Source organism: Globicephala melas, chromosome 11 (assembly GCF_963455315.2).
Source record: "Globicephala melas chromosome 11, mGloMel1.2, whole genome shotgun sequence".
Lineage (NCBI taxonomy): Eukaryota > Metazoa > Chordata > Mammalia > Artiodactyla > Delphinidae > Globicephala > Globicephala melas.
In genome coordinates, this window is record NC_083324.2 from 97,809,316 (window position 1) to 97,828,575 (window position 19,260).

General features: G+C 46.9%; 1 protein-coding gene across 5 annotated transcripts in view; it reads right to left on the reverse strand.

The window, feature by feature from the left end:
* RREB1 (ras responsive element binding protein 1) overlaps positions 1-18,834 on the reverse strand; it is a 150,359-nt gene extending 131,525 nt beyond the window's left edge. For 3 of the 5 annotated variants that reach the window (XM_060307517.2, XM_060307516.2, XM_060307513.2), the window contains exon 1: positions 2,527-2,625. The gene's annotated coding sequence lies outside the window, so the exon portion shown is untranslated. Of the gene's footprint in view, positions 1-2,526; positions 2,626-4,005; positions 4,128-18,775 lie in introns of those variants that run through there. The other 2 variants (XM_060307515.2, XM_060307514.2) reach the window with 2 other exon arrangements.
* Positions 18,835-19,260: the final 426 nt, after the last annotated feature.

Consider the following 19,260-nt stretch of genomic DNA (forward strand, 5'->3'; position numbering starts at 1 on the left):
GAGGAGCCCTATAAAATTAATCTAATCTCAGTAAAGGGGGAAGACCACTGCCCTGTGATCAGGAGACTACATTGCCTTCGTTTTACTGATACTCTATTGCGTTTCTATATTTTGAATACAAACCTGTTTAATAAAGAGCAAAAGAAGACATCACTTCATGGATTAGGTAGGTTTTCCAAAACGAACGAAACAATCTGTTATTAATCAGTGAAATAAGGTGATGTTACACACCATTTCCTTGGGAGGATTTAACCCGAACACACAGGTAGCAGGGAAGAAGTCCACCCAGACAAGCTGCCATCTGACACCAGAGTTGGTCAGAGAGCATGAACTTCAATTAAAAGACACTTACAAAAGAGAGATGATTTCAATGTGATAACAAAAACAAAACAAACTTAACATCCTACTTTCCTAGGTCAAAGGACATGGAGAATTCAGAAATTAATTAAATCTAGTTAAATAATGTAAAACAGAGAAGGACTCCCTTTCAAAAATGCTTTGGTTAATTTTAGCATCCTTCTGTTTCGCTGCTAAGCAACCCTTATCCTATGACCTTTTAAGCACCACCTACTTTTCAAAAGGATAATGAATAGAAACATCAAAAGGATTCACTTCTGACTACTTCTAGTGAGCACGTTTAATCAATTTCTGTAGGAGGAAAAATTTATATTAATTATGCCATATAAAACCCTAGACTGGTAGAATTTCTTCTTAGTTTCATTAACCAGGAAATTTCCTTCACTGAAGATAATAAATGATGTTAACAACTGAGCATAACACAGCGAGCAAAAACTTCCAAACTGATCTTAGCAAGTGGACCAGCACAGCAGTTCAAAATTGAGTAAAAATGCAAGCCACGTAATGGCAACTACGTAGGGCCCGGCATACAGCAGGGAACCAACCAATCAATAACTGTTGACGGCATGCCGGCTAAACTAGGTAGGTTTATTTTCCTCCTTCTAAAATAAAAGACCCTTCCATCAAAAGGTCATTTGTTAGATGATGCAGATAGTTAGGAATGGATGCCCCACCTGTGCCAGCTGAGTCAGACCCATCTTCCCCATCACACAACAAACACTTGTCTGCCATAAGGGCTGAGGCTCCGAATTTCTGATGAGAAAAAAAGTGGTATCTAGAAAAACGCAGAGAATGATATGCCAAAGAACGGTACACATCAGCAGCATTTCTTAAGAGTATCACATAACCAGCAAATCCTCTTTAAAAACAAAACATCCTAAAATGCAACCTGTTTAGCAGTATTTTTAAGAGTTATAAAACAGTGCAAGTTCATTAACAACCTAAAATGGACCACAAGGTAAACAAATAACCAAATCAAAGGACACTCCCTTTCTTTTGTAAAAGTGGGGGGGAGTGGGAAGGAAGGTGTTCTTTCACACATTTAAAACTTGATAAAAGCCATTCAAATGTTTAATTCATCAGTGTAACCAAAGCTCAAAACACATCAAAGCAAGCTCCATCAGCGGTACCCAGAAGCTCCCTCCAAAGGGTAGTGGCTCACCTTTACATAAATTGCTTGAAGAATAATTTGAACCCATTCCTTCAAAAGTTCTGTGTGACTCTTGAAGGAAGAACTAAACGTTTAAAAAAAGAAAGCGAGAGAAAAAAAGAAGTTTCAGCCAGGACTTCAGCCTCTAACTTAAGACTTCCGGGTTACATTATGTCTTAGACCCATACCTGCCTACTCAAAAAGGCACCAGACCTAGAGGATGCTTTTAAGGGCCATGGGAAGAAGAAGAAGAAAACAAAAACAAAAACAAAAACCCCAAAACAAAACAAAAACCATTCTTTTCTTTGCAGTTCCCTTTTCTCCACTTTCCACATCAATGAAATTTATTTCAGAAAACACTCACGCGCATGCACACACCACTGCCTATCTAAAAGAAAACGACCTCAAAAATATGGGATGCACGTGAACTCAGCCTTTGCACAAATCACCTCAAGCCTCCTCTTCGAGACAGAAATACCTCGCTATTTCCAGCATCCCTATCCAACGAGCAAACTTTATTTCCACTGGCTTTTAAACCTAAACGCTAAAACAAGCACGGGGTGAATTTTTCTTCTGGTGAAAACCATCGGACAGGTTTTTCAGCATATCCCAAAGTGATATTTTTTTATTCACCTTCCTATCTCTCTCCACCACCACCATCCCCAAAAAAGAAGCCGAAAAAACTCCAAAGTGCCCCGAATGTGTCCTGCTGCTGGCTCTGAAGCCGTGTAGAATTTCGTAATGGAATGTGAACTGCTCGTCCGGATCTGGGCTCACGTTCTATCTTCTAACCAGTAAGGAGCGAGGGAGGGCAAATCTGCTGAGCAAGGAGAAATACTTTCCTGCTCTTTTATAACCCATCGCGGATGCACCGCGGACGCTGGACGCGAGCTGCACGCGGCGCCTGTCAACCCGCCCGCCGGTCCCCGCGCCCCTCCTCTGCCCGCCCCCCCCACCCCGCCGGAAAAGAAAAGTGACCCCACCGAGAAGTGGGCTCGGCCGCCGCGCCCCTCACTCACGCGCCTCCCGGGCCCCGCGGGCGGCGGGGAGCGAGTCCCCACATCCTCGACGCGACCCTCGGCCCCGTCCAGAAAACACGCCGCTTCCAGGGAGGGGGCTGGCGACTGGAAGGACCTCCCCTGCTCCTTAGCAACCAACCATTAAGGTCGCAGTTTCCTAAGAGACCGCGAGCGGGGAGGGGGCGCGGGGGACCGGGCCGAGGCGGGGGGCTGGGGGCTCACTGGGTCTTCAGCCCCTCGACGCCGGCCCCCCCACCCCAGCCCCTGCTCGGCTCTGCGGGCCGGGACGGGAGGAGACAGAGAAGACCCACAACTCGCAAAAAAATTGGTCCAGCGGGCAGCGGACAAAAGTTTCCGAGCGCGCTCCACAGCTGGGCGGCGAAGCGGGCCCCGGCGGCCAGCCCCGCCTCGGATGCTCCCGGCCTCCTTCCTGTGCTCGTGACGGCGCCGGGCGCCGAGGTTCCCCCCCCCCCCCCGCCCCCGCGATGCAGGCTCCGCTCCACACCGATGACTCCCACGAAAACACGTACACCGCCAACGGAAGGGCAAGGGAACAATACGCGCGGACGCGACCCCCCCTGCCCAGTCACCCGGGGGCGGTGGTCGGCGTGACCACCAGCCACGAGCCGAGAACGGCGAGGGCGCTGGGCTGCCCGCGGCCCCCTCCCGGCCGGCGCCGTCCGCCCGGGAGGATCAAAGTCCGCAGAGCAGGGCGCGGCGGATGCTCCCACCGCGCGGCCCCGGCGGGCACCCCCAAGCCAGCACCCCAGGCGGGCACCCCGAGCGGGTACCCCCGGATACCTTGCGGCGGCGGGCGGGCGGGCGCCGTCATCTCCGCGCTCCTCGGCCCGAGAGGGACTCGAAAGTATGTAGGAGAAAAGTTTCCCCTCCCACATGGGGGGGAGGATGTCGGGGGAGAGAGGGCGGAAGATGGAGAGCAGCGCTGGTAAGATGTTTCTGGCCGGCGGTGCGCGCACCATCCGAGTCCCGGCGGTGCTGGTTAAAAATAAATTCCGCGGCGGGTGCGGCGGCGCGGGTCGGGCCGGATTCCTGCGCTCGGACGGCTAATATGGATGCGCATCAGGTCCTGGCGGCGGGGCGCTGCAGCGGCCGCGGCGGCTCGCGCTGGGAGCTGGTTGGCAGAGCCGGCAGCTCGGGAAGGGGAAAAGGAGCGGAGGAAGGGGAGGAGGAGGGGGAGGGGGAGGGGGGAAGAGAGGAGGAGCGGCCCGGCGCGCAGCCGGAGGGGAGAGGGCTGCCCAGCTCATCCCAGGCCGGCCCCACCGCCCCGAGCGCACGTAGCGCGGCGTGGGGCGCTCGGGTCCTCGGCTCCGGGAAACGCTGAGTTTCAAAAGTACAACGCGCTCTGCAGACTTCACCCTCCCCATCCCCAAAAGTTCTTTAAAAGGTCGCTCCCGCTCAGCCCCAGACATCTTGCTGCCACCCAAGGACCGCGAGCCGGAACCTCGGGCGCGTACTTACGGCCGGGCAGGGCGCTTGGCTCCCAGGCATGATGCAGTGGGGACCGGTGGGCTTCGGGGAGAGAACGAGGAGAGATGCAAACTTGTTCCGGAAAAGGAATCAAAATGGCGTTTCTGGATGTGCAAAGTTCATCAACTCCGCAGTCACTTCCCCTCCTCCTCTTCTCCCACAGGGAGGGAGGTGGGCGAGGAGCAGGCGACCCCGGCGCCCCAGCCGTCGTCCCGGCCCCCGCCTCGGCCCCCCGCCCCGCTTCCTCGCCCGCACGCTCGGAGACTCGCTCTCCCCCTCTCACCCTGATAAGTAGACACATCACGTGTTGCTCCTGCGACTCTCCTGGGGACGTGTTACTGAGCGGCGGCGGCGGCGGCGCTCGGGCTGGGGGGGGGGGGGACCGCGGTACCCGCTGGTCCCCACCGCAGCCCCCGGCCCGATTTTAGCGGGGTGACCGCAGTTTCCATCCCGGGATGGATGGAGGTGCAGTCCCCCCTCCACCCCCACCGCAGCCCCAGGTTTGCCCCGCGCCCTCCGCAGGCGCCCCGGGCCAGGGGAGGGCCGGGCAGCCCCGGGGGAAGGGTCCTGGCGGCCGCAGCTGAGCGCCGTCCGACCAGCACAGCTATCGCCGGCCGGCCACCCTCTTGGACCACCGCGCCCCCTCCCCTCCGGCCCCTCACTGCGGGCGACTCCCCGCCCCTGGCTTTCCATCACTTCGCTCAGTGGTTTGTTTCACTATTTTAACGGAGGACAGGGAAAGGCAGAGATGCCTGGGAAGCGCGAGAGGGGCGCCTCGGAGGCCGGGAGGGGGTGCCATGGGGGGCGGGGGTGCCTGGCCCGGCGCCGCCCCTCTTGCTCTCAGAGGCAGACGGGAGGGTGAACCCCACCCGTGCGGTTCCCTCTCCACGCGGTCCTCGCTCTGCATCCAGGTGGGACAAGCCGACGATGGGGCGGGAGATTAAGGAACTGGCGCTTCACCCCGCCCCCAACTTCGGGCTGTTTCTCTCCCAGGGCCGGTCCTTCTCGCTCTGGGGCTGCCGCCCCGGGAGCGTATTCTCCATCCAACAAATTCAACGCTGACTTGGCTTTTGTCACCTTCCCTTCCCCACACTCCACAGCTGATGCTGAAGCGGGGGGGGGGGGGCTGCGTTGCCCCCAACGGGCCGCCACTGTGTCCCCACCCCACGATGGCACGGCTGATGCTGTGTCATCCACGTCGCCCTCCGAGGCATCAGGGAAGCCACATGCAATATCTCTTTCTCTCAGAGGGCTCCTGTTTCAACTCTGAAAAGCAGGGGCCCTCCTCCGAGCCGCGCTCCGTCTCCACGGCTCCAAACACCAGCTTCGCCCAGGCTGCGGCGGCCCAAGTTATCACCGAGCCCAGAGAAACCAGGCCTGGGCTTTGCTTCCTCCATAAGGCAGCTGACATGTTTCCAACTGTTAATACTTTTCCTACTGAGCTTCTGAAAGGGGCCTGTTGTCAGCCTTTTGGAAACATCTTCAGGCAGATAAGGGTGATTGTGGTTGCAGAAAACAAACACCACCCGCCCCCCAAATTAAAAAGATGGGGGGCCTCTTGTCTAGTTGCAGAGAATGCTACTGCAGAATCATGCGTTTGAGGCTTGTTTAGCAAGATGATGTTACACATACAGAAAGCTGGCCACTATATACTGGCTGTGACCTTTGACCCTCTTTTACGCCAACTCTTCTGAGTACCCTTGCACACCATACAAAGTTGTAAGCCCAATCATGGGCCTTTAATTTGAGGCCTTTAGTTGAACTCTGGTGTTCAGGACTGCAGACAGAAGTGTCTACTTAGGGATGGACTAAATGGATGGGTCCTGGCCAACACAGAACTCTCTAGAACCAAGCAAAAGCAGCTGGACCATTACCTATGACTTGAGATAATCAACCACCCAAGAGGGAACTGATTCAGCTGGCTGTTTCTCTGACGTCCAGAGTCATCAAAATTAAGTTTTCAGAACCTGTTATGTTTCCCAGGGTCTACTGTTTACTGAGGAAAACTCAACCCAGGGAAACGTTAGCAGTTGCATTTTTCTAAGCCTCCCCTCCACCCCAACCCCATGTCCCCATTCAGGGAGTTACCTTTCCTGGTCTCCCCATTGAGGAGTAGGTTTTGAGTAGGAACCATATCAAAGTTGGAATTTTGCTTGTAATTTAGCTTATTCTGTAAAATCCATGCAAACCTGCAAAGCTACATGATTTTTCCTGACCTTGATAATGTCACCTAGGTAATACTGGCAACCTTTTAAGTTGAAAAAACAGTCTAAAAGTAACTTTTGAAAGTTGAATTCTAATGATACTGAGCTCTCTGTTCATCTTTTCTAGCTAATTCATAAACTTGGCAGTCAAACGAGCCGTCCAAAGGTCTGTTTGTCCATATTACATATAAATATCATTGACCCAACAGATATTTATTGAACATCTAATAGGTAAAAAAGAGTCATGCTATTAAAACCATGATGAGTTGCCACTTCACACCCACTAGGATGGCTGTAATAAAAAAGACAGATAATAACAAGTGTCGTCAGGGGAGTGGAGAGATGGAACTCTCGCACACTGCTGGTGAAAATGTAAAATGCTACAGCCACTTTAAAAAACAGCCTGACAGTTCCTCAAAATGTTAAGCATAGAGTTACCATCTGACCTAGCCACTCCACTCCTAGGCACATAACACAACACATGAAAACAGACATCCACACAAGAACTTGTACAAGAATGTTCATAGCAGCGTTATCCACAGCAGCTAAAAAGCAGAAACAACCCAAATAGCCATCAACTGATGAGTGGATAAACAAAATGTGGTACATCCATACGTGGAATATTATTCAGCCATAAAAAAGGAAAGAAGTACATACTACAACACGGATCAATTCTGAAAACACACTAAATGAAATAAGCCAGACCCAAAAGGACAAATATCGTTCTGATTCTGTTTATATGAAATGTCCAGAATAGGCAAATCTTCGGAGACAGGAAGTAGATTAATAGTTACCCAGGGCTGAGGGTTTGGAGGGAAATAGGGATTGACTGCTAATTGTGTGATATTTCTTTGAAGGGTGATAGAAATGTTTTAAAATTGATTGTGGTAATGGTTGAACAACTCTGAATATACTAAAACCATTGAACTGTATGCTTTAAATGGGTGAATTGCATTCTTTGTAAGTTATACCTCAACAAAGCTGATATATATATATTTCATATATATATATATGGAATTGTGAGATTTTATATATATATATAGGTTCTGTAGTGGAGAAGTGATACAAAAATGGATAATTTATGATCCATGCCTTAAAAGAGTTTACAGGCTAATCTCTGCATCCACAAGAAGTAATCATGAAATGCAAGCCAACATTTAATAAGAACCATTAAATAGGTACAAAATTCAGAGGTTCCAAGAAAAGAGAGCACTTCAAATAAGAGTCATTGGGGAAAATTTCACAGAAGAGAAAGCGACGGGGCTGAGCCATGGAGAATGGCTAGAAATTTCGTGTCTGGAGATGGGGATTAGAAATAGTAGATGCAAAGGCACAGTGGCGGCAAGTTATGAGCCCTGTTCAGAGACCAGTAAGGATTCCAGTGTGTTGGATGGTAACCCACACAGCAACAGCAGGTGATGAGAGTGAAAGTCAACAGGCTGAGGCTGTCCCACAGAGAACTCTGAACACCGTCCATGGAAAACCTCAGGGACCAGGGCCTGAACTAGGGTGGAGCGGGGAAGGGATAGAGAATAGCTGATTGGGAGCCGCTTCAGAGGAAGAACTGATAGAAAAGCAGCTGGTGGGCCGGGAATGGGGGGTGAAGAAGTGAGGGCCAAGATGATGCCTGGGCCCCAGCCAGATGGAGAGAACGAATGACTAATGAGAAAGTCAGAGGTAGGAGCCCATTGGAGGTGGAAGGGGACAAAGCAGGTGACATCGAGCTGGAAGTAGAAATAATGGAAACCATAGAGCTATGCCATGGAAGAGAATCGAGGAGAAAAAGGATGTGGATGTTGGAGAAGGCCCCTAGGATGAGGTGACACAGTCCGCTGAATCTCATGAGACGTGTAGGCGTCCCAACCCCACCCAAAGGAGGGGGCAGGGCGCTCCAGACAGAGGGATCGGTAAGTAGCAAGCACAGGGCAGAGAGGCGTAACACAAGGTCAGTTTCCAGAACTGCAAATACCTGACTCTGTGGCTGGACCAGAGGGAGGAAGGGACGCAGCCAGAGATGGAGCTGGAGAAATTGCCCGTGGGCCAGACGGCCGAGAGCTCCGGGCACACCGTGGAGCTGACCTGTGCTTTATCCGACGCCGAGCCCCTGAAAGGGCTTAAGGAAGAGGTAGACAGAGCCTCCCTCGGGGGACCATGGAGAAGGGTCTGGGAGACCTGGGATCGGAAGGTTAGTTAGGAATTAATAGAAGAGCCCACCTAAGAAATAATAAGGACCCTGTCAGCCGCTGGCTATAGAGGTGGAGGAGAATGGATTGGTTTGAGACAGACTTAGGACACAGATGCAATAGGATTTGACCAATTTGATATGGGAGAGAGGAAAAAAAAAAATCCCTCTGGAGCACTGACCACGGGGCGTGGCATCAAAAGAAGGGAAACCAGGCTTCCCTGGTGGTGCAGTGGTTGAGAGTCCACCTGCCGATGCAGGGGACGCGGGTTCGTGCCCCGGTCCGGGAAGATCCCACATGCCGCAGAGCGGCTGGACCCGTGAGCTATGGCTGCTGAGCCTGCGCGTCCGGAGCCTGTGCTCCGCAACGGGAGAGGCCACAACAGTGAGAGGCCCACATACAGCAAAAAAAAAAAAAGGGAAACCACTCCAGCATCGGCAGAATGACACATGACAAAGCAGGGGTTAAAGTAAAAAGAGGGGGACAGACAGAGGGACTAGAGGTGGGAGGTGGTAAAGAAGATGGAATCCCCTGGGCTTGGTCCCAACTGCTTTGGAGCGAGAAGAAGAGACTTGAAAAAGACAGCTTCCCCAGTCTTGGTTTGGGACCCGGGTTGGGGGGTGGGTCCATGCATCATGGCGGGGTGGGGAGAGTAGGGGGTGGTGTGTGGAAGACGAGAGGAGGCTGGACCCAGGAAAAAGGCCTGGAGAGACATCTGGGGGCCAGAGAGGATGGGAAGTAAAAGGCTAGAGGCTAACCCCAGGGAAATGCCTGCCATGAGGTGGATGCAGAGGAGGGGTGACAAGTGCTCTCGGGGTCTCTTTCCTCTAAAGGAGCAGAACAGCTGGGGCGGGGAGTGCTGCCTTAAAAAATTTTTTTAAAAATGTTGTCAATGGTTTTAAATCACAGAGACGTTAAAGCAAGTAGCTGAAAAGGGGGTGAGATCTGAGAAAGTTAATTGATTTGAGAGAGGAAGGCAATGGCCAGAAAGCGAGGGTTAAGGAGTGATGGCAGGAGAGGAAGTGAATGAAGGCCTGAAGGCTGAGAAGTTAGGTGACAGAAGGAGGGGCGAGAAGGGAAAGTAACGACAGCAACGTAGTAGGCAGCTAATACGTACTGAACACCTACTATGTGCCAGGCGCTGCTCTGAGGGCCCCCTGTGAATCATCTTGCTTAACCCCCCTCCAACCTGGCAGGTGCCTTATCACCCCCATCCTACAACTGATGAAACTGAGGAGTCCCAAGGTCCCCAGGCTGGGATGGCTGGGACCTGGCAGAGCTGAGCTAAACCCCGGGACCCACTCTTTCCTTGCTGTCATCACCCCTCCTGCTGTCAGTCAATCGAGAATTAAATAGTTTGCTAACAAAAAATGCCTACTTGATTGTCTTGACTAATCTGAATAAAAAACACTCTCGACTGGAGTTTGGCAGAAGGGCCAGTATTGTCTGTGCTGTCTTAACAAGGATTTAATTGGAAAGATAAGCAAATGACCAGCTTTCGGTATTGCTGATTTGGTTTATAACCATCCCTCCCGCACATAAACCTCGCGTACAAACCCCTTTCTGTTCTCCATAGACATTTATGTCAACAGGAAAGGAATGGAGATCCAGAGAGAGAGAGAGAATACAGATCTATGAAACAGAACACAGCTTTTGAAGGAAGGTGTGCATGCGTGTGTGTGTCTGCCTGCCTGTCTGTCTGTCTATGGCAGAGGAGGAATGGTAGGGAGATCAGCCTTGGGGAAAAAAGAGGGATAATTAATATTCTGTGACAGGAGGGAAGGGGAAAAGATGGTAGAAACTTAACTACTACATCAGGTTGTGGGAGTTACCATGCGATGGCTTTGACTACGGACAGCAGCAGGGCCGCAGAGCAAGGGCAGGGGGCTAAGGCTTGAAGCAAGAAGTCAGGAACTGGTGGTAGAAAAGTTCAGCTCTGCGTTAGCTTCAATGCCGCAGAGCCACGGAGGGGACGAAACATATGGTAGGGATTACTGACAGCGGGAAGCTGAAATGAGTAAAATCCATCACAAGAGGGATGACACCAGAGAGGGCCTGAGGCTGTGAGAATGGGGAGTGGCCAAGGGCCCTCAGGAAGAAAGGCAGCTTCAGTGACCAGGAGGGTGAGGCAAGGGGTGAGAGGAAGAAGGGGGTCTGAGGGTGGGAAACGGGGATGGAGACCTCGGGGGAGACAGAGAAGCGGAAGACTCTTGTGAGCTGGAGGGAAATCCTACTCGTGGGGCTGAGGAAACGATGCAGGAAGGACAGGACACGAGTCCTTGACAAAGAGGGTCCTCCACTCATGGAGGGACTGAGACTGAGGGCAGGAAGGAGACGGAGAGGAAAAATGTGACGTCGGTCACTTTGGCTCTCCTGCGAGAGGCTCTGCAGGTGGCGGGGATGCAGATGAGAGGAGGCGGGCGTTGACAGGTGACACCCCCATCAGAGGAGGCAGCACGGGCTAAGCCGTGTCCCCCCAGATGCGTACGCTGAAGTCCTAGCCCCCAGTCCCTCAGAGTGTAACTGTAGGTGGAGGTATGGCCTTTACAGAGGTCATTAGGTGAAATGAAGTAATTGGGATGGTCCCTAATCCAGTAGGACTGGTGTCCTTCTAAGAAGAGGAGATCAAGACACACACACACACACACATACACAGAAGGACGACCAGGTGAGGACACAGGGAGAAGGTGGCATCTTCCAGCCCAGGAGAGAGGCCTCAGAAGGCACCAACCCCACCAGCACCTCGATCTCGGCCCTCCGGCCTCCTCAACTGTGAGAAAATACGTTGCTGCGGTTCCAGCCCCCCAGCCTGTGTGGCTGAGTTACAGCAGCCCGAGCTGACTGATACGAGAAGGAGGGACCCAAAGACGACGGGGGGCCTGGCGTGGAAGGAGAGCGGAACACACTCCAGAGACGCCGCGGCCTCCCGGTCAACTGGGAGAACCAGTCTTCTCGAGGAAAGGCTTTGGGAGGAAGTGTCATATCTAAGGACACACGAAGTTTCCATCGGGGGGCAGAAGTAGGGAATGTGCTATGGAGAAGCCCGGGAATTCGAGTCTCTTAGGACAAGGAGTGCACAGTCTCAATGGATGGGGCGGCCTGAAAGTCGGGGCCTGTCTTGGCTAATGATTCCTCCATCCCAGCCCTCAGTCCAGGGCCTGGCACAGTGCAGGTTCTCGATGAACACGTTTGCACAGTATGCAGAGGTGGAATACACATGAAGGAGGGGTGGAAATGGGCTGGACACAGTGGGGAACGTAAGGGAAATTCCAATTGTGGGAGGAAGGTCTGCCTAGGATGGGCAAGGCGAGCAGAAGGCTTGAGAGGCAGTGGTGAGATGTCATTTCAAACGTCCAAATCCCCTTAGTAACGTAGCCAATTAGATGCTTCCTCTCAGACAAGCCGTGCAGCATCACAGGGATGGGCTGCCTTCATACAACCTCTGTTACCCTCAATACATTATGACTTTAGCTACCCAGATACCTCGGGGAATGCATTATTTCTGGTGTTTTTCCTTTTAAAGGTTAAATATTGGAGCAGATCGTTTTCTAAAATGTATTATGAACTGCCTCACTTTTTCTCCCTTTTCTGAAAAGTCAGAAAGCTAATATCTGCACAAAATGCTATTATAAACTTCAAATATTTTATTGGATTGTCCAATAAAGATAACTTTTTATAAGCAAGATTTATACTAGACCACAAGATGGTCGCATCTTCAAGAAACTGTTCATCTGAATAGGCAGGTACTAGCTATTTGCTAGCGTCCCCTAGGCCTCCGCAGTAGATCCCAGTTGGAGTTTTGCGTCTGCTTTTAGCTATTTTTCCTCCCTCACTGTCTGGCTGTGTCTTGTCACTTCTTTCTGACCTCAGTATGCCTGCCAGTAGCAACCTCCTCTTCCCTTTCTAACTGATGGTTTCTAATTTATGTGGTTAGGAAACTGGATAACCAAGATTGCGAGAAATGTGTCAAAAGTAAGTGTAAGGGGCTTCCCTGGTGGCGCAGTGGTTGAGAGTCCGCCTGCCGATGCAGGGGACGCGGGTTCGTGCCCCGGTCCGGGAAGATCCCACATGCCGCGGAGCGGCTGGGCCCGTGAGCCATGGCCGCTAAGCCTGCGCGTCCGGAGCCTGTGCTCCGCAACGGGAGAGGCCACAGCGGTGAGAGGCCCGCGTACCGCAAAAAAAAAAAAAAAAAGTAAGTGTAAGGACCAGCATCTCCTTTTGTTGCCCGGAAGCCAAATGTTGCTGATGTCCTGATTCTCAGTTGGGCTTTAGATTGACGCATGGTTAGCGTACTTCTCAACTATTAAAGTTGTTTCAAAGATATCAGAATATCAGGGAAGGTTAAATAACTCTTCTAAGTCAACCTTTCCTCCATGATGTAAGTTTATTGCTTATGGAATTTTTTTTTTTTTTTTTTTTTTTGTGGTACGCGGGCCTCTCACTGCTGTGGCCTCTCCCGTTGCGGAGCACAGGCTCCGGACGCGCAGGCTCAGCGGCCGTGGCTCACCGGCCCAGCCGCTCCGCAGCATGTGGGATCTTCCCGGACCGGGGCACGAACCCGTGTCCCCTGCATCGGCAGGCGGACTCTCAACCACTGCGCCACCAGGGAAGCCCTGCTTATGGAATTTTTTAATGATTTAACCTCACCCCTCCACAGAAAGGGCCAGTCATCCCTCCTGCCTTCAGACAACGTGGCAGGTATTAGGGGAAAAAACTGCTCTATTCTCACAGGATGCAGGTTCTTTCTTTCCCTAAAAGATGTACTCGCCGTTCAACATTTGTTTCTTTGTCGGATAGCGCTCTTTTGTCACGTACCAGAGTACAAATAAATGAAATAAATACTTCCTCAATAAGTAGTAAGTATCTGTACCTTTGTGGGTTCAATTGAGGGTGGACAGAAGCAAAGTAAAATTTCTGCAGTTTCAGTTAAGTCCACCCCCAAACGGTAGTCGTCAGTCGAGCTTACTGACAGTGCAGTAGTATTTCCAATAACTCTGGCCACTGGTCCTCCTGCTAACAGACTAAGTCCATATGTTCCCAGGCCAAAGGATCAGAACAGAGTTTTCAACTGTAAAAAGTGCTAAGGAGCTGCAGTAAATCACACAACTAGATAGCCATGAAACAGGCTGACAATTGCAAACACTGAAAACAATGTGTCTATCCTAATAGACAGAAGACTCTCTTTCTTTCCCTCAGGAAGAAATAAAGTCATATCTAGTGCTTGGGTGTCATTCCACAGTGACTAGGGTGTGGGGATGATTCTACCCACTGCCTCTAACTCCTACAAGGAATGGACTTAGCAATTTCTGGCACTTTTTCATATGCTCACCTCAGCTACGTAATGGAGTCCATGCTCAAAAAATAAGATATTTCAGAGTGTGTGGGCTGACTACGTTACTTCTTCACGTTACTAAAGAAACCTGACATGCACTACTCATTCATTCAACCAGCGACTGGTTGCACTGATGATGTTCCAGGCTCTGAGTACAATAAAGCTCACAGGTTCCCTGCCCCAGTGGGTCTTACAGGCTAAAGGGTTGTTATGTTTTAATGTCCCTATCTTTAACGTCTCTATCAGAGTCAAGGATCTGAAGCAACCATCCACAGAATGTGACAGACAATATAGGTAATTCAAATTTTAAAATGTGAGCTCTCTCCACGTCAGATCCGTTCCTCTTCCCCACGATTTATCTTTACACTATAGTTGTATGAGTTCTTCATGTTTCCTGTGCCTTACAGCCAACTCCACTGTGTATCAGAGCATGTTTTATTCCTAAACTGAAACCAAAGTTTCAGGCTTCAACTACTTTCTTTTTTCTCCAATTTCTCAGAAATTGGACTTTACAAAGCAAAACAAGGACTGCAAATATACTTGGAAGTGGCCCATTACAGTGTAAGGAGCATGGACTGGGCTGTGAGACAGCCCTGGGTACCATCCCGGCACCGTCACTGACCAGCTGTCACTAGTACAGTTGTCTAACTCTGGAGAACTTCAGTTCCTTCAACTTTAAAACGGATGTAATAATGAGGATCGAAAGAGATGATATGCATGAAGCATTCAAAAAGGCATCTGGCCGGGCTTCCCTGGTGGTGCAGTGGTTGGGAGTCCGCCTGCCGATGCAGGGGACGCGGGTTCGTGCCCCGGTCCGGGAGGATCCCACATGCCGCGGAGCGGCTGGGCCCGTGAGCCATGGCCGCTGAGCCTGCGCGTCCGGAGCCTGTGCTCCGCAACGGGAGAGGCCACAGCAGTGAGAGGCCCGCGTACAGCAAAAAAACAAACAAACAAACAAAAAAAACAAAAAGGCATCTGGCCCATGTTATGTATGCAGTAAACTGTGGCTCTTATTGTATATTTTAAAATTTTGATGCTTAATATTTACATGCTGCAGCAAACACGTACATCTTAATCCAATAAAACTGTTAAGGTTACATCAAGTTCCCTATGTAATCTTTTATTAAAAAAAAAACAGAATAGTCCACGTCAAGTTCATTATTTCTTGACTGCTACATGACAATCATCCACTTATCAATATGAGTATGTTTATATAGCTGGATTTACATATGTGAGCACGTATATACATAAAAGTACTTATAAAGCTGTTTAGTGTTACTGAAATTATATTATGATGACAACAGATAAGACAAAATTGTTATAACCAAAATACTGAGTTAGAAACTTTCTGCAGTCATTAAAACAATCTATTTCTATTTTATAGAAATAGATAGACCTGAGTGATGTGACTCTCTGATTGGTCAAGTTGGTCCTATTATTTCAGATTAATTTGGGATAACAGCTGATTTTCCCATGATTCCTTCAGTAGAGAACCCAAGGCACAGAGAGAGTACATAATATGCCCGACTTAAACAGCTAGTGGGTGGAGCAAGGTTTGGAATCCAAGTCCTCTGAGTCTATAGCCCAAGTTCTTTCTATTGCACTCTATAGGATGACAGGAAAATTTATGTCCTGATCAGGCTGTAAGTCTAGAGTTGCACAGAGAAACAAACTTTCAGTTTTGGGGAAAAAAAAAAAAAATAGGAGGGAGATGAGATAAGTACATGTAGATACTAAGCATGCAATACAGCTAGAATATACATAATGTACGTATGTTCCATCCTATGCCATAGTGCCAATGCAATGCTAGACCGGTCAATGGAATCAAACAGGAAACCTAGAAGTATTTGCTGTATGATAAAGGTGGTACTTCAAATCAGCAAGGGGAAAAGGATAGATGAGTCAACAGAACTGGAACAACTGAAAGGGAAAAAAATTCACACCAAATACCAACTTCACACTAACTTTACACCAAAGGCTAAAACCTATTCCAAATAGATTAAAGAATTGAATGTAAAATGGAAAAGGATAGAAGAATCAGAAGAAAAATATGTAAATATTTACCTGGTCTCTGGCCGGGTGGGGGTGGGGTGGGGGCAGGTTTGAAGGGTTTTTAGGGCAAAGGAAGAAACCATAAAGGAAAAGATGCACATTTCCATTTGCATAACAATTTTAGATTTAAATACATTAAAAAAAAATCTGCAGGCTAAATTGAAAGGGAAATGACAAACTAGGAGAAAAGCATATTTACAGGCAGAGCTGGTAAGGAGCCTCAGTATAACAGTATAACAAAAGCTACACTTTAGTAGGTGTATAAGATGTGTTAGCTTTGCACACAATATCTCATCATAATCCTATAAGGGAGATACAGTTAGTTCCACTTTTAAAATAGAGAAGTGGAGACAGTGAGTGGCTAAGAAGTAACACAGCCCGGGTCTCAGAGCTAATAAGCATCAGAACAGAGACATGAATGTAGACCTCTTTCTGAGTTTCATGCTTTTCCTCTTAACTTTTATGCTCTACCGACTCTTACAAGTCAATACAAAAAGAGCATCTCAACTGCAAAATGGACAAAGGATATGAAAAAGCAATTCACAAAAGCAAACATATAAATACTTAATAAACACATTTTAATGTCCAGCATCTGTAGTAATGAAAGAAACGCAAATCAAAGATTGCAGTTAAGATTTTTTTCCCCTATCATATTGGCAAAAAATATTTTAAAATTTCAACATCTAATTTGGGCAAAGCTGAGGAAAACAGATATACACTGTTGTGGCAATGATAGTGTTTCAATTATTTTGAACAGAAATTTGAAAATTTACATCCTTGAAAATGTGTACTTCTTTCAGCCAGCCAATCCACTTCCAATTAAAAAAAAAAAAGAATTCTAGAAGCTTTTCTAAAGAGATATATACAAAGATATTTGTATAAAGGTGGTTGTTATTAGATCACTTGCCATCATGAAAAACTGGAAACAAGCTAAATGTCTACTAATAGGGCTTTAGTACATAAATGGTAAAATAGTCATATGATAGAATAACAGGCTACCATTAGCAATCATGAAGTGTAAGTTTACTTAAGGTTGGAAAATGTTCAAAATACAGTAAGTGAAAAAATTATAAAGCGGTATGTGTTATTTTTAAGTTTTGTTTTTGTGGTTGTCCACATTTTTCAAATTTTTCAGAATGAATATATATTACTTTTACATCAGGAAAACAATTATTATTAAAACACCAATAAACCTGAACCAGAAGAATACCTAGTTTAAGATTACAAAGTTTAAATATGATTTCTACTTAAAACTTGTTATGTTCCAAGTTTTGGTATACATGGGAATTCAAAGTAGGAATCAAAGATTAAAAGGTTCCTGTGGAACCCCAACCAGATATAAAAGCAAGGTACAGATTTCTATATATGAAGAAACTGGTGGTTAGGCCACTAAAGGGTAGATGCCCTCCCCGACCCCACCCCATCCCCACGAAGGTTAACTGCTCTTCAGTATTCAAATCCATAAGAGGACTCATAAATACCTCATACAGAGACAGGTATTTTTACAGGAAATAATAACCTGTATGTTCAAGATAGGACTGACCCTTAATTTCTATCTTTCCTCTTAGGTAATATTAATATTGTAATTTGTAAATAAAGTTGTTCAAATTGTATGAATCTTCCAAGATAACCAGTATATATATTTTTTTAAAAAATATATATTTTCTTGGCTGCGCCATGCAACATGTGGGATCTTAGTTCCCCGACCAGGGATCAAAACTGTGCCCCCTGCATTGGAAGCGTGGAGGCTTAACCACTGGACACCATGGTGGTCCCCAAGATAACTGATTTTTAACTTAAAAACACTTAAACAGTAAGAACTGAAATATACTTCTCCAACATATAAAGAGTATTATCCATTTCAAACCACAGCCAACTAATATATTTCACAGGGAAATTATACTTCATAATGAGAAGCTAGAGGAACTTCTTTAAAAATAAGAACAAAAATCTCCAGGACAGAAAAAAAATTATTTAGTATTGTTTAGCAAGTTTTTCTGGCCAATGCAACAAGACATGAAACAGATTAAGAGATTTAAATACTGGAAAGAAAAAGTTCACATTATCATTAATTGTAGATATCATTGTGTAAATAGAAAACCCAAAGAAATAAATGGAAAACTATATTCAAGAGAAATCTAATCAAAGTAGCTATCATTATTGAAATCCTATATGATCAACACTGCAGTGCTATATTGAAGAGTCAAGCATCTAGTAAGTAGTAGAGCTGGGATTCAAACCAAGTCTGATCCATTCCAAACACTCCAACGACTGTGTTCTCTTCAATATGTTATTGTTTTGCTCTGTAAGTGAATAGCTATAACATATGCAAGTACACACACACACACACACACACACTTCCTATGTGAAAGCAATAACCATCAAAAAGTACAATTAAAAGAAAAAGTACAATTAAAAAAACCCCATTCACAAATCAACAAATTCAACAAAGTTTGTGTGTAATCAATAAAAGCAAAAAACAAAAAAAAACCACCTAGACATAGATATAACAAAAAGTAAAGAGAGATGAAGCAAGATTTAGATAGGAAGGCTAAAATTTTATTTTTAAAATGTATATTCTAAATTAATTTATATGTTAACTGCAATTCTGATCAAAACCCCAACTGGATAGAACATTTTATACAAAGAAACATAACAAAACAGTTCCCATGTGAGCCTAAAAGAAACAAACTGATGAGAAGAGTAAAGAAAATTTTGCTATACAACTACAGGAAGAAGGCGTATTAGATATTTAAACAATTATCAGTCTATAATTAAAGCATGGGGACTGTGCAAGAAAAAAGTAATTAACAGAATAGAGTAGATAAACTAGGAATAGATCTGTCTGATACACTTATTAAAAGTCAGTTTATGATACAGGAAGCACCAGTAATCATCAGAGAAGGACAGAATTATTCAGAGTAATTCAGTAACAATTGTTGGAATACTTGGTTAGCAATATGGGGGAAAATATCAAGGTAAATTCTTACCTCAAACCATACACCCAAATAAATTCCTTGTGGGTTAACTAGTTAAAGAGGGATGTCGTTTTAAAACCTAAAAATAAAATAAAAACAAAATTGGTCATACTCCCAGAGAGAAAAAAACGTATCATACCACTGGAGGGGGAAGAAGTTTTAAAACTCGAATGCAAATAAGGAATAGACAAATATAAAATTAGAAATAAAAGGGACATTAAAAAAAAAAAGACCATAGATAACTTGACCACATAGAAATATGAACCTTCTCTATGTCAAATTAAAAAAGCAAAAAACAAACCAGGAAAAACATCATTTGCTTTTTACAAAAGAAACATAAATTAAGGTAAGTAGTTAAACATTTTTTTTTTCTATTAAACTAGGGGGGAAAAATGCCCAAAGTCCACCAGGATATAGTGAAATGAGTAGACGTTTCACATGCTGAATTGCTAATGGCATCAGCAAACTGGGCAAAACCTTTTGGAAAGCTTTATTTA